Genomic DNA, 15227 nt, shown 5'->3' with positions numbered 1-15227 from the left:
ACTAGCTGTTGGAGTCTAGAGACAAGGGTGAGTGCTAGGAGTCTTGTCTGTTGTGAGTCACTGCACATAAAACCTCGAAAAGCGAGTGAGTGACTTGCCCTCTGCATTGCATTCCATCATTCATGATATAGTGGGGATTCAAAAATATATTTTTGTCTTTGTGATGAGTACTACATTGAGTACCTTTCCAAAGGGGACTTTGGACCGTTTGTTCAAAATAACATATAAAAAAACATGCATTTCAAACTATCTTTACAAATTTACAAACCTTGTAATGAGTGTCCCCTCTGACAATCAACCAATCAAAAAAATGTACATTTTTTAAAACAACCTCTCCTTTTTCATTAGAAAAAATGGAACACATCACTATGGCTTTAGCCCTTTGGACAGGCCAAAAAGATTGTAGCAACATACTGGCACAAGTTTTGATGTGAAATTAAAATAGACAATAAGGAATTGGATAAGAAGACATGTGTATGAGATGCAAGTGTTTTGGAGTCGATTCAAAGCGTCTTTTAACTCCCTAATGTTAGAAAACATGCAAAAGAGTGATATTTTTCATCCATTGGATTGCTTAGAATAACTAGAAGCATCTTCCAAACCTTAGGCATAGCCTAATATGGACAAATCATAAAATTCTATAGAATGGAGTAGGGGCTACCAACTGAAGTTTTATAGAAAAATAAAGGGAATCAAGTGAAATTTCCGGAGGACAGTAAGCGCAACCAAAAGGTGTCACACAAGGAGGGGGGAAAGGGCAGCAGAGATCATTGCACAGGCAAAGGAAGTTCTGTTCGGGGTCGCACGAGGCAGCAACAAGGGTCTTGAGAGACGGGGGTAGTGCTTCGGAGCTGGTACACGCAAAATATGTTTTTTTTTTAAATTTTATGGAGAGGTAGGTTGCACAGCTCAGCATGGTAGCTCTTCCAGTTACAAGATGATACGTATGGTTGAAGGCACACATGGGTTCACATTCGAGTCTAGTCTCAAGCTTTTGAGGTGCTATGCACGTCTGTCGCACGTGTCAATGCACGAAACTTGCCGATACAATGTGTGCGAGCCACAATTGGCTCCAAGCACGCAACTAGCATAAACTAGTAAACTCAAAGATGGCGATGGTGTGTCCCTCACTGCTTTACGCTTGCTGTCATGGAAGATTCCTCGCCACGAAGAAGAAGGAGCCCCCGATGCGCCGTGCTCAACCGCTTCGTCGCCGCCGTGTTGTCATTGCGATGCTCTCTCTCTCTCTCTCTCTCTCTCTCTCTCTCTCTCTCTCTCTCTCTCTCTTTCTCTCTCTCTCTCTCTCTCTCACACACACACACACTCTCATGCATACACACACACACACAAGGAGATGAAGAAGAAGAAGATGGACATGGAGCAAGAGCACTCTTCCAATTGCACAAATGAGAGAATGACTGAATTTTAGGTTTAGTTGACTTTTATGTGAGCTCGCCCCATTCAGACTTGGGCGCCCATGCTTAGCCAACTAATCCCTTGAATGTTCCAGTTAGAGTGCGCCTCTCATCGGTGATCACTCTTACCCTTTTTCTATTGGACCGACAAGCCCGGTACCTGACTCTACCAAATAAATAATACGGCGTCCATCACTACAAGAGGTACTTAATAGTAGCGACGCTCATAGTGCGATGCTCAAACATGAAAAACCACGGCGTCGCTATAGGCATCGCTATGTTACTTGTAACATAGCGACGCTCATAGTGACGCCGCCACGGCTAAAAAAAACTAACCGAGAGCGTCCAAAAACTCAGATATGAGATCTGAGTTTTCGGTGCGTGCTCAAGCAAGCAAGGTAACGCTCTCCCTCTCTCTCTCTTTCTTCTCCACACACACACACACACACACGAGGAGAGGAAGGAGAGCCACGTATGCTCCTTCCCTCTCCTCACTCTCATGTTCCCTTCCCCTCTTTCTCTCTCCCTCTCTCTCTCTCTCTCTCACTCTCACTCTCTCTCTCTCTCACACACACACACACACATTGTGTTTTTGAGAGAGAGAGAAAGAGATATATATATATAGAGAGAGAGAGAGCACAAGCATAAACAAAAAACGCACACACACATGCATAAACAAAGAATGCACACACACACTGAGTGAGGAAAAGAGAGAGAGAGAGAGAGAGAGAGAGAGAGAGAGAGAGAGAGCATGCATAAACCAAAAACGCACACACACATGCATAAACAAAGAATGCATACACACATTGAGAGAGGAAAAGAGAGATAGAGATAGAGAGAGAGAGAGAGAGAAAGAGAGAGAGAAAAGAAGAAGAAGAAGAGAGTCTTAACATCGTAGGAAACTATCCCAAGAGACCTTAAAGATCTAGTTGACAGGAGTTGAACTCAAGACGTGTTATTCATGAGGGAAATGGTATAACCAATCTATCACACTTCGGTGATAGAAAAGTTATACCATTTTTCTCCTTTTTTTATTGGCATGCACACGCACCCACACACACACCCGAGAAGAAGAGAGTTTAATTTAACGTCGTAGGAAAGTAATTAAAGAGACCTAAAGATCTAGCCAACGAGGAGTTGAACTCATGACCTGTTATTCAAGAGGAAAATGGCATAACCAATCTACCACACTTGGGTGATAGAAAGGTTATACCATTTTTCTCTTTTTATTGGCACACACACACCCACACACACACACAAGAAGAAGAGAGTTTTACTGTCGTAGGAAACTATCCCAAAAGGCGGGCAAACTACGCTATCTTTTTCACTATTGAGAAATCGCATGATTCTCAATAAGATGTATTTTGGCAATTTTTCTCTGCCAACTCGACGAGGAAGCAGAGCTTCATGTTAAGACATATTGCATAGCACTTTTCAACGTTATTACACCAAACCACAACGGCATGTGTGGGCCATCCGAAAACTCTCAAGTTCTTTGCATATCTGACTATGAGCCAGCGTCGAGCGCACTACAAGACACCTGCCCACAAGTGGGCGACAAGAGTTCTTAGGCAGACTCCATAAGAAGCAAGTGTACAAAGCAAAGTTCTTTTCATGTCTTCATGTGAGCCACGGCTTCTCTTCTATGCCAAGATATTATGGATTGACTTCAAATCAATGATAATGGCACACATCTTTGGCACTATATGGATATAAGCTCACAATTTACGCAACGACGCACTGTGATGTATCCATGCCAGTGTAAATTGTAATCGTGCACGTATATCAACGGCTCACATCGTTGACACTATCATTGAAGCCATGGGATTCTTATTCTATTTTCTGCTATGTATGCACGGTGAACTAATCCGTTGGACGTATGACAATCCATTATTGTATACGCTTCCGCTATAACACTAACTACTCTATCAAGGACAAGGAAAGTGACTAATTTCTTCAAACATTTTGTATGTTTAATCACAGGAAAAGTGCCATACACGTGCACCCTGATACAGTCACATTCACATACACGGTAAGTCGGCCAATATGTGACTTAAGGTACCTCTCTCTACGAGGGCGTGGTACAAGTACACAGGTGTACGTTTATAGGATAAGCTATGACATAGTCATGGTCTGCACGGGGCATCCAACACAATCTCATAAGGAGATTTTCTCAGCCCATCATTCTCTCTCTCTCTCTCTCTCTCTCTCTCTCTCTCTCTCCAACTTCTATGCGGGAAAGGTGAACTTAGGCAAGATATTTCTATAATCTTTTTATGTCGATATGGTAATAGGCAGGGCTAGAGCCATCTATTTTTGAAGGGCTAAGAGCCACCTATTTTGAAATGGCTAAGAGCCATCTATTTGTAATCCATCAGTGATTGCTTTCAAGATCGAACGAATCTCTTCACACTACACACTTTGAGTGTGAAGATCAAGTTGAGCTTTTGAAAGTCTCAAACTCAAAAACCAAGGTGTATAGATGAAGCAAGCAATTCAGACAGCACGGCTGTTCACAAAACTCTTTGATGATGGATTTTAAGTCTAGACAAGATCCAGTTGTGAATACGATTCCAACTTGAGTGGATCTTCTATTTTCTCTACAACACTAAGAGTGTCTGTATGACTCCAGTTTTGGGATAAGACCAAGCTTGTGATTAATAAATCAATTATTAAGTGTGATGGTCAATTATTGGAATCTTCACACCTGCACTTCCAAGGAAATAAATCCATAAGCCGCCAAGGGCTAGTGGATAATTTCAGCTTCCAGAGTTGACTTAAGATACTATTGACTGCTAGTTGAGCAGTTTTCTTGCAACGTTTAATTAAGGGGTTTGACAATGTTGATTTTAACCAAGGGATCTGTTTTACAAAGGCAACACCCAAGGTTCCATGTGCAATACTACTTGCCTTTCACTAATTTTCAATTAGTGTTCCTAGGCCTTTGCCAGTGGGAAATTTGGGTAGGTTCTTTTCACTCCGCTACAAGTACGTATCTGTTTTGTTTTTTTTCTTTTGGTTTGTTTTTTCTACGTAGGATGTATATCCATTTTTTCTCTTCAGAGAGATGATATAAGAGCCAAAGACATTTGGGCTATAGTGTCCAAAATAAGTTTCTGCATTATGCAGTTATAGACCCACTTGTAGGGTTTATTTGGCACATGTTGTCACATGGGATACAACATGGTCTAGGGACTCAAGGAGTTTGGTTTAGCCAGTGTGGAGCAAGGCTAATGAGGGTCCCTCTCACTCCCATTGTAGAGTGTTTACAGTTACGTCGACACACAAGTACATCTTGTACTTATAGGATGTTCTTTTTTCGGACATCTTTAGTTGAGACATATTCCACATGTGGCAAATATGAATCTCTGAAGTGACACTGGCACCCACTATTTCAAGTATGAGTCACGACAAAGCCCCTAGGTGCTAGTCAGATATGTTTTCAAGACCATTTGCAGCACGATGTATTAGGAGCAATTTTGGTGGCCAAAAATTGTCGGATACTTAGAATGATTTGTTCAGGTACAAGTACTGCTAAACAACATTATAGATGGTTGTTTATACATATAGCAAGGCTCTGAGTTATTAATGAAAAAGTTTCATTGTTTGTCCCTAGAAGTGATTAATGTTTCACCTTCTATTATGGTTCAAAGATTTCAATAAAGCTTGAAAATGATTGCAACTAAAAGTATTTAGCTTCTTTTCATAACTATTTACATTTCTCTCTACTGTGTGCTACGCACATCACATTCGCCATAAGTATTGGCAAGAATGATCATGGATATCCACGTTTGGATCTCTTTTTTGCTACATGCATGCACACTAGGTGTTATGGGCCCTAGTGTTTAGCAGAAGCCGATTTGGAACAGCATACGTATTCATCAAGTTGTTGCTTATGAAGCATTTTGCACTCTATGTGCAGTATCTCTATGAGATTAATTTTGGGTCTACCAATCACCAATAGAGGTCATGGCTTGGTTTGGGTGCTTGTGGATTTTTCAAGTTAACCACGATGGTTATTCCGAACATTGTTGATTCCTCAACAATGTTGTACGATATTGTGATCCCTGTTTACCAGTCATCTAGGAAGACTGTCTGTAAACTGTGGGGGAAACACACCTCAATATTTTCAGTTATCTAGGGGATAGGCAGATTATAAAGTGTAATCTTGTGCTAAAGGATATGCAAAGTTCATACATCAACACTAAGCAATCCAATTAATAAGCATGTATTGCTCTACTTGGAGTTTTTCTTACCATCAGATAAAGCACGTTTGCGATTAGGTTTAGCCTCTTCATGTATAAGTCAGGTTCTCAACCTTGAACACTAGTTATGGTGGGGTTGTTTATTGATGAAATTTGAGAACAAGTCAAGGACTTACACTTGGCTGATGAGTTATGTCAGCAAGATACCTTCATCAAAAGTGAAAAGTGGTATTCTTTCAGGTATATCTTTGTTGTGATAACTCATTTAGCATACTCATGTGTGTTCTAAATGGAGTCCATACACTATGATTGGATTGGAATCAGTAACACAAGATGGTTGCAATGGAAAACAATGTGCAAAATCAAGATGTTATTCTTGATTATATTGAACCTCCTTCTGCACCATTTTTTGATCAAACAAATAGCAGGATCCATGAGGGATACAACTGTGAAAAACATTAGTAGTCAGGGACTTAGGCCAAGGGCTGGACTAAAGGTGTGGATAGGGGATCTAGTTAGGACAAAGGGCCATGGGCCCTCCTATAATAGGTTGGCTAGGAGGAGGATCCGGTATTCAGTCTCCCCTCGGCCTTTTAGTTGTTGTCACTCCCAAGAAGAACAGGAAGTGGAGGATGTGTGTGGATTACCGTCCACTAAATGAGGCAACAAAAAGAGATCACTTTTCCCTCCCTTTTCAAGATGAGATACTAAATGAGGTAGCTGGTCACGAGAAGTACACTATGTGTGATGGCTACTCAAGTTACTTTCAAATAGGTATCGCATTGGAGGATAGGTTAAAAACAACCTTCATCACTCCTTGGGGTTGTTATGCTTTCAGAGTCATGCCATTTGGCCTGACAAATGCTCCTACAGCTTTCCAACGCTTCATGAACATGGTGTTTCAAGCATTCTTTGGAAAGTCCATTAGGTTTTTTATTGATGATTTTTGCATTTATAGCTCAAAATCATTGCATCTATAAAAGGTAGAAGAGAGTTTGAAGAAACTATATGACATGGGGGGTCAACTCAGCCCCAACAAGTGCCACATAGGTGAGGATGAAGTAATATTTCTTGTTCACAATGTTTCTTACAAAGGCATCAAAGTGGATCCTTCAAAGTCAAAGGCTCTTATTGAGTTACCATCACCCAAGACTCTTAAGGAGGTCCATTCATTCAAAAGGTGAAGTATATGTCATGCTTCATTCACTTAGCTTTGGAGCTGCTTCACCCTTTGCAAAAGTTGACACAACAAGTAGAATTTGCATGGTTTGATAAGCTTGAGGAGTACTTTTGTAACATTAACTTCATTTTGTCAGAGCTACCAACACTCATGACTCCTTGTTGGGAGTACACATTCTATGTTATCTCTAGTGTTGGGAAGGAAACAATTGGTGCAGTTTTATTACAACAACATCCCCACAGTACTAGGATGCGACCCATCTACTTTGCTAGCAGGGTCATGAATGCCATAGAGAGAGGGTACACAGAGGCAAAACTCATGATTCTTTCTCTCATGTTTGCGGTGAGAAAGTTTAGATCCTACTTGCTACCAAAACCTTTTGTAATTCTCACTGCAAAAAATTTGTTCCCTTGGGTGTCATCTCAAATAATCTTAGTACTAGGATCTTAAAGTGGATTACAGAATTGCAAGAGTTCCAATACTCTTTCAAGGTAGAAGACAGTGTACGTGCACAATTGGCACGGATTCTCACTTATAGGATACATGAGAAGGAGATTAAGGTGCCTGAAGTAAAGACTCTACCATTGCCACCACCTAAAAGTATCCCTAATGCATTTACCTTGTCCTTTGATGGAGCTTTTTGACGAGACACGGGAAAAGCAGGGGGAGGGCTAGTATTGCTCAACCCCAATGGAGAGGTGATCATGAAAGAGAAGGTCAATATACCAAGCTCAACTAACAACAATGAACCAGAATACAACACACTACTTCATGATTTAAAGATGTGCATTAGCCAAGATATACAACATCTCATGATAAAGGAGGATGCACTCCTCATTGTGAAGCAGATATTAGGCATTTGGGCATGCAAAAATGAAAGCCTAAGGAAAAAATTTTGTTGTTTAATCAATTTGAAGAAGTGCAACTATATCATATTCCTAGGAAACAAATGAAGATGCTGATTTACTTGCACAACAAGCAGTTACATATGTGGAGAAAGAAGTGCACGTCATCATGGTGGCAGCAACCAAGGTACCAGGGATTGGAGTCCTTGTTCCCATTGTGAGCTACATTTTGGAAGGCGAGCTTCCACAAGATTTCACAAAAAGCTCAGAAGAGGAGACTCATGAATAAGGCAAGTGTCTATCTCTTCCTAGAAGGCTCCCTCTATCAAAGAGAAAAAGATCAATTGTGTAGTAGAGTACCAACAATAGAGGAAATTCCAGCCATTCTAAAAGGTTTTCATGAAGAAGCATGTGGTGGTCATTTTGCCCAAGAGTTAACTGTGAACAAGATTTTTCTTGCGGGGTATGTTTGGCCAAGCCTGCATGTGGATGTTCAACATTGGTGTAAAAGTTGTCACACTTGTTAGGTAAATGGAAATAGAAGATTGGTACATGGTCCAAGACAAATCGTGCTTGCAAATGGACCCTTTGAAAAGTGGGGCATTGATGCTATGGGTCCTTTGCCTAGAGCAAAAAATGGTAAACTCTACATTCTAGTGGTTGTAGATTAATGACTAGGTGGGTAGATTAATGACTAGGTGGATAGAGCCTCAAAGTGTGGTAAGCGTAAATGGAAAAATAGTGAGCAGGTTTGTCCACACTATATAATATTTATTACAGATTTGTCACACCTTCGGATATTGTTTCTGATAATGGTCCAGGGTTCAGGAAGGGTTTACTCACGAAAGTTTTTGAAGAGCTTCACATTCTACATTGTCATAGCACACCCTACTACCCACAGTCAAATGGTTTGGTGGAGAAGGCTAATGGTGTCATTGCAGGCATCATTAGGAAGATGGTGCAAAATAAGACACAATTGTGGGATGACTTCTTGGGTGGTGCTTTCTGGGCGTATCGAACCACATATAGGGAACCCACGGAGTTCACACCAATTCACTTGGGCTACTAGGTCAAAAAATGCTTGTCTACTAGGGGGGGGAGAGAGAGAGAGAGAGAGAGAGAGAGAGAGAGAGAGAGAGAGAGAGAGAGAGAGAGAGAGAGAGAGAGAGAGAGACCCATAACCATGATGGATATTATGTATAAAATGTTGGCTAAGGCCTTAGCCATTAGAATCTCTCGATTTCTTAGAGAATATCTTCATGAGGCACAAACATGGTTCATTGGGGGTAGATCTACTTTTAACAATATTTTAATTGTGATGAACTTGGAAATTGAGGCATGTCAAAAAACAAACTAGAAGGTAGCTATGCTAAAATTGGATTCGGCAAAAGAATTTGACTCCATTCTATGGGACTTTGTAGTTGGAGTTATGGAAAAATAGGGATTTGGGGAAAATGCTTCTTGCATCATGTTATTGGGGGTGGGATCCACATCCAACATTTAAATTAATGGAAGACTATCTGGCAAAGTGGATATAGGCATATTAGTCAGATAGGGTTTTCCACTAATCCCATTGCTATTTGTAGCAGCTACTCATCCCTTGTTTTGGTTTTTATCTGCTTAAGTACATGTTGTTAATTGGAAAGGGCTACATTTGGGGTAGGAGCAAGGGGGTGGACCTAGGTTTTGCTGATGACACTAACCTTTGTGCAAGATGAAAATGTTGACATAGGCAAATGCATGAACTACTTGAGTGTGTATTCACTGGCTATTGGTCTTGAAATTAATCGAGGAAAATCTAATCTTATTGATAACTTTGCTGAGGGATTTAAATCTCTCCTTTGGAAAGGGCAAAAGGTAGTCAGAGGTACCATCTTCAAACATCTAGGTTACCCCATTGGTGTAGATGTTTTAGCTAAACAACAGACTGCATGGGTAAAAGCCAAAATTTATACTAAAGTTGCTAAATGGTATTTTGATGAATGTCCTTTTCATGTTAGAGTGAGGATTCTACAATCAATAACGATTTCTTATATCTTGTATTTCCTACCTTTGATGGATTGGTCTGATAAGGCTCTGCTCCAAATAAGGTCTTTGTTCATTAATTTTTTTTGGGGTGCTTCCCATAACGCCTAGCTTGCTTGGGATTTTGGTGCCTTGCCCATTGACTTGGGAGGCCTTGGGATTCTGAATCTAAAAATACATATGCTGGCAAGAAGGGCCACTCTTACCAACATATGCTCAATTCAAATAAATGATGGTCTAGGATGATGTGGTTTCTGATTGGTAAGGCCATAGTCTACTTTCATGGTTCATGGGATATGGGCCAGTGGGACAAACTCTTCACTGCAGCACCATTGAAACTTTGTGGGGATATTGGTAACATGCTCGTGATTTCTTGGGAAAATGTTCTTGCTAAATTGGTGTGGGTAGGTAGAGCCAGGTATACGGGAAACTCCTTGGGGAGTTTTTGGATTTTTTTTTGAAAAAGCCTCCTACTTTGTTGTTGGGGAGAAAAGCTCTTGTTCTTTTTAAAAGAGGAGTCAGTACCATTGAGCGAGTTGTGGACTCTAACAACCAGTTGATGGCCTTTTTGGGTTCCAGGAGACTATACAGATTGGGCAATGGACTGAGGATTCCATGGGGACTACTAGCAGGTTATGTATTCAACCTTCAAAATCCTTGTAGCCAAAATTCAACTCAAAGGATTAGATATTGGGAGCTACCTCACTCTTCAACAAGCTGGTGGACATCTCCTACCAACACCTTCCATCAGATGTTATTGCTTGATACTACAATACATTCCCGATGTAGCAGAATATGGGGAATGGCTAAAAATCAGCAACAGTGGCTACAAAGAATACTTTGTATATGGAAAATGCATTGTAAATTCAATCTTTAGGTATTTCTTTGGAGGATTATGATTGGGGCACTATCTATTGGTGAGTTATTAGCCAAAAAAATGTAATGAATGGCATGTGCAACATATATATAAAGTAGATTCTATGAAGCATTTGTTCTTTGATTGTAGAGTGGTCAAACAATGGTGGAAAACCTTGCAAGATTATTGCATGCTTTGCTAGCTCATTAAGTTTCAATTTGTTTTTGGTCCTATGCAATCAAGGGATAGTGGATTGTATGTCTGTCTCATGCTTGCCAGGATATGGAAAATAAGAAATCCAGGTGTGTTTGATAAATGGGATCAAGGCATTCAATTGCCTTGGGGAATCTTGAAAAATAAAATAATGGAATATTTTTATCAATGCCTCACTCCTTGCATAGGTAGATAAGGACATATATAGACACTCTTTGAGGGTCTAAATGATGTAACATAAAAGTGTAATATAGAAAAAGAGGCTCTCACAGAGAGAGAGAGAGAGAGAGAGAGAGAGAGAGAGAGAGAGAGAGAGAGAGAGAGAGAGAGGAGGGGGAGGGAGATAGAGATATATATGTTGATTTCATGAGAATGTGTGTGTGTGTGTGTGTGTGTGTGTGTGAGAGAGAGAGAGAGAGAGAGAGAGAGAGAGAGAGAGAGAGAGAGAGAGAGAGAGATCCACTAAAGAACAAAGCTGTTATGAAGCTTGTATAGACTTCTAGAGAGAAAGAGCGAGATAAAGATTTTCATGCACATACTTAAGAGTATAGGGAGATATTGTAACATTTGTAGAGGAGGTGCATACTAGAGAGACATACATAAGAGGAGGAGAAATAAAGATAGATAGAGAGAGAAAAAGAGTAGGAAAAAAAGAGAAAAATTTAAAGAGAGAGATAGAAAAAGATAGATAGAGGGAGAAAGACAAGACTAGGGAGCAAGCTATTCTAGAGAGCTTCTGTTTATACTTGTTTGGAGCGAGCTTTTTGGAGTGATGTTTTTCACTAGAATTGGTAAGTTAGTAATTCCCAAAAAAAGCTCCCTCTAACGCTCGTTCCAAATCTCACCTCACTATGGGTATACTTAAAACCCTTTGGTTGTGCAAAATCAAAGACGTTGAATAAAACAAGAGTAAGGAGCAAGGGACACCTCTATAGAATTGTCTCCTAATAGCACTCAAGCTTGGGGGGGTCACTTTATGTAAATGTTATATATCACATGCGTCCAAAGACTATTTGTAAAACCCCTAAGCTTTGAATTTTTCACCAAGAACCCTTTTCCTACAAATTTTTCTTTTTCAAGATCATTTTTTAACACCCTTTTATATGTGAAAATACAGAATAAAATAATTCCTACTATTGAATCCACGTGATAGGTTTTTTTTTTTTGTAGTGACCCCCCAAGCACTCAAAACACAAATTTAGCACCAAAGCTGTGCCAAAAAAGTTCTCACAACACCACAACTTAAAGTTAATTGATTCCTAGCATACGCCTACCCAAAAGACCACCATTGAAACTAGGAAGCACCTGCCTTGGGGTGTCAAAAATATGTGCAACAACGGTGTACTACTATACCAAAAACTCGTGGTTCAGGGAGTACACCTAAAACTCTGTGTATCATGAGAGTGGTGATCTGAGATTGAGGGGACGCATGATCACATTTGGTTGAAGGGAGTGGTTCCTAGGGTCACGGATTTCATTACCGTAATCACGATCGTGTGATTAAGTTAATAACTCTAGTATTTACACAAGAAAATCACGTGATCATGTTAATTGTTAATGTGATTTTGATTATGACCTGCAAAAGCCCATAGATCCGATCAGCTTTCCGGGCTTTTTCATTTTTCCTGTGGGGTCCGTCGGGAAAATGAAAAAGCCCGGTGAGAGTAATTATATATAGTAAATAATGTGCTAACCGCGGTCCGTTAGCTAGGCAAATCCTTGGGCATTGTATCCGAGTGCCGAGTATAGTCATCTCCTTCTGAATTGACCTAAGGTTACAGAGTCACAAGTCCTTTTTTTAGGCCGAACGTGATTCTTAATTCGGTAACCACTTCTAAAAAAATTTAGTCCTTTTACTGACATAAAGGTACGAAACCAAAACAATTGAAAACTTGGAGAGTCATTCTCATTGCGACGAAGTCATTGGTCCAAATGAGGATTGTAATTGGTTTTCGAAGATGAGCATATGTTAATGACGAGTCGCTAGTCAAGGGTTTCATGTCCTGTACTAGTGTACTGGGCATATAAAGATCCTTGAAGTCTTGTATGTTTCACCATCATAGATTTGAGTTTATATACATTGTCACTCCACAATATAAGAGCTATAATCCATAATTGGGTTAAAATAGCTTTTATATATTAAATTGGCTGCATGGAGGGGCTACAATCCTTCACTGGGTACAAGTAGTCCTCAATTGTGTGATTATATTGAATATTTATTTGCATTAGTTCATGCATTGGTTTATACAGAGAGTGCATTATGTATTATGATAGATGATTAGTGCATGAAATGACCAATCATATATTTTATTGCTTTTGTTTGTCTTTTGCAAATAACTAACAGCATTCAATGTAGAAGTTGATTATTCTTGAAACTACATGTCTCTTATTGTTTGCAAATCAAAGTGGACATATAAATAATCATTATAATAATAATTGCTTTGTAAAATTCAAAGCATTATTGTGGTTATTATGTCATGCATAGATTGTATTGCAATGTGTATGTTTGCTCACAATATAGGTGATCCATATGTGGATTGACTAGCGTGCATTGAAAATCTCATATTGTGCATCATGGTTACTTTCATATTGAATGGTTTTTTAATATATATTGAAAGTAAGAAAAATGTTTCAAAAATTGAACATCTGGTTCTTTTGTCTTCAATTTTAATTTAAAATCAATGTAGCAAAATGTGGGCACAAGTGGTACGAAGAAGCCAAAGAATAAAAAAGCTCCTGGCAAAGAGTGGAATTATGCTCACAACATATGCGGCCGATATATGGAGTGGCAATGTAAATTTTGTCACACAACAAAATCAGGCGGTGCACCACATAATAGGAACCATTTTTTGGGCAGCGTTAAAAAGAGTTGTAAGAAATGTGAACATCCTCAGGCACCTACAATTGCAAAGTGTTTGAGAGAAGAGCTCGCCAAAAAGGGTGGCAAGAGACAATAGATATATAGCTCTATGGCTGCAAGTCAAGAGTTCTCAGAGCCAAATATTAACTCCACAGATTGTGTAGCGACGCCAACTAACCTTGGAGAACAACTTGCACAGGGGGAATAAATTTCAGACAGCGTTCCTTTTAAGCGTCATAATGAAGGTGGACTTGGTCAAATCTGTCAAAAATCATTACATCAAAGCTTTCGAGTGCAGTCTCTAGAAGAAGCACAAATTGCACTCGCTAAAGCAATATTCTTTATTGGAAGTGCTTTGGTCATGGTAGACAGAAAGCATTGGAAGGCTACTTGGAAGAAAATTAGTGAGTTTGGCCCAGGATTTTGAGCTCCTTCTTATCACACAATACAAGATGTTTTCTTGGATAAATGTTACATCGAAGTCAAAGAGCGTGTTGACAAAATAATACTAGGGAATATTTCACTTTCAGGATGCACGATTGTGAGTGATGGCTGGTCAAATGTTCAAAGAAGACCGTTGATCAATGTAATGTTGGTTTGTCCAAGCAGGGAAACGTTTATAAAGGCGATTGATAGTTCTGTTGCAATTAAAAGTGGCAAATATATTTTTGAGATCTTGATTAATGTAATTAAAGAAATTGGTACTGAACATGTCGTTCAAGTAGTCATGTACAATGCAAAGAATTTTAAAAACGCCATCGTTTAAGTAGTTATGGACAACGCAAAGAATCACTATGAGAGATCGTGGTGCTTACCGCGGGCCATTACCGCAAAACAAGAGATAGGAATTCAAAATGAGGAGAGAGAATCCTTTTGATGCTGAAGCGGCACTTTACCGCAAATATTACCACGTAAATTTCCGCGATTATTGCCGCTCACATTACCGCTAAGACAGGCTGGACCCCCTTCCCCCTCCCTCTCTCGCGGGTTTCCATTTAAATCCAATACAACTCCTACACTCTCCAGAATGCTTGCTCACTTTACTTAATCTCTCTTTCACTCTAAAAATTCTATACATAAATCATTGAACTCACAACAAAACCATTACAAATACTATTCATAAGCACATAATGAAACATTTGCAAATTAATCATATACTACACCAAGTGAAAGAATGGAGAGTTTTATTAATTCTCATCTTGTATAAGATCCATACAAGCACTATGAGAGATCGTGGTGTTTACCGCGGGCCATTACCGAAAAACAAGAGAGAGGAATTCAAAATGAGGAGAGAGAATCGTTTTGATGCAGAAGCGGCACTTTACCGCGCAAATATCCGCGATTATTGCCGCAAACATTACCTCTAAGACAGGCTGGACCCCCTTCCCCCTCCCTCTCCCGCGGGTTTCCATTTAAATCCAATACAACTCCTACACTCTCCAGAATGCTTGCTCACTTCACTTAATCTCTCTTTCACTCTAAAAATTCTATACATAAATCATTGAACTCACAACAAAACCATTACAAATACTATTCATAAGCACATAACAAAACATTTGCAAATTACTACACCAAGTGAAAGAATGGAGAGTTTTTTTAATTCTCATATACTACACCAAGTGAAAGAA

The sequence above is a fragment of the Adiantum capillus-veneris genome, chromosome 28 (genome assembly GCF_014529385.1).
Source record: "Adiantum capillus-veneris isolate H3 chromosome 28, ASM1452938v2, whole genome shotgun sequence".
Lineage (NCBI taxonomy): Eukaryota > Viridiplantae > Streptophyta > Polypodiopsida > Polypodiales > Pteridaceae > Adiantum > Adiantum capillus-veneris.
This window is presented reverse-complemented; position numbering follows the sequence as displayed.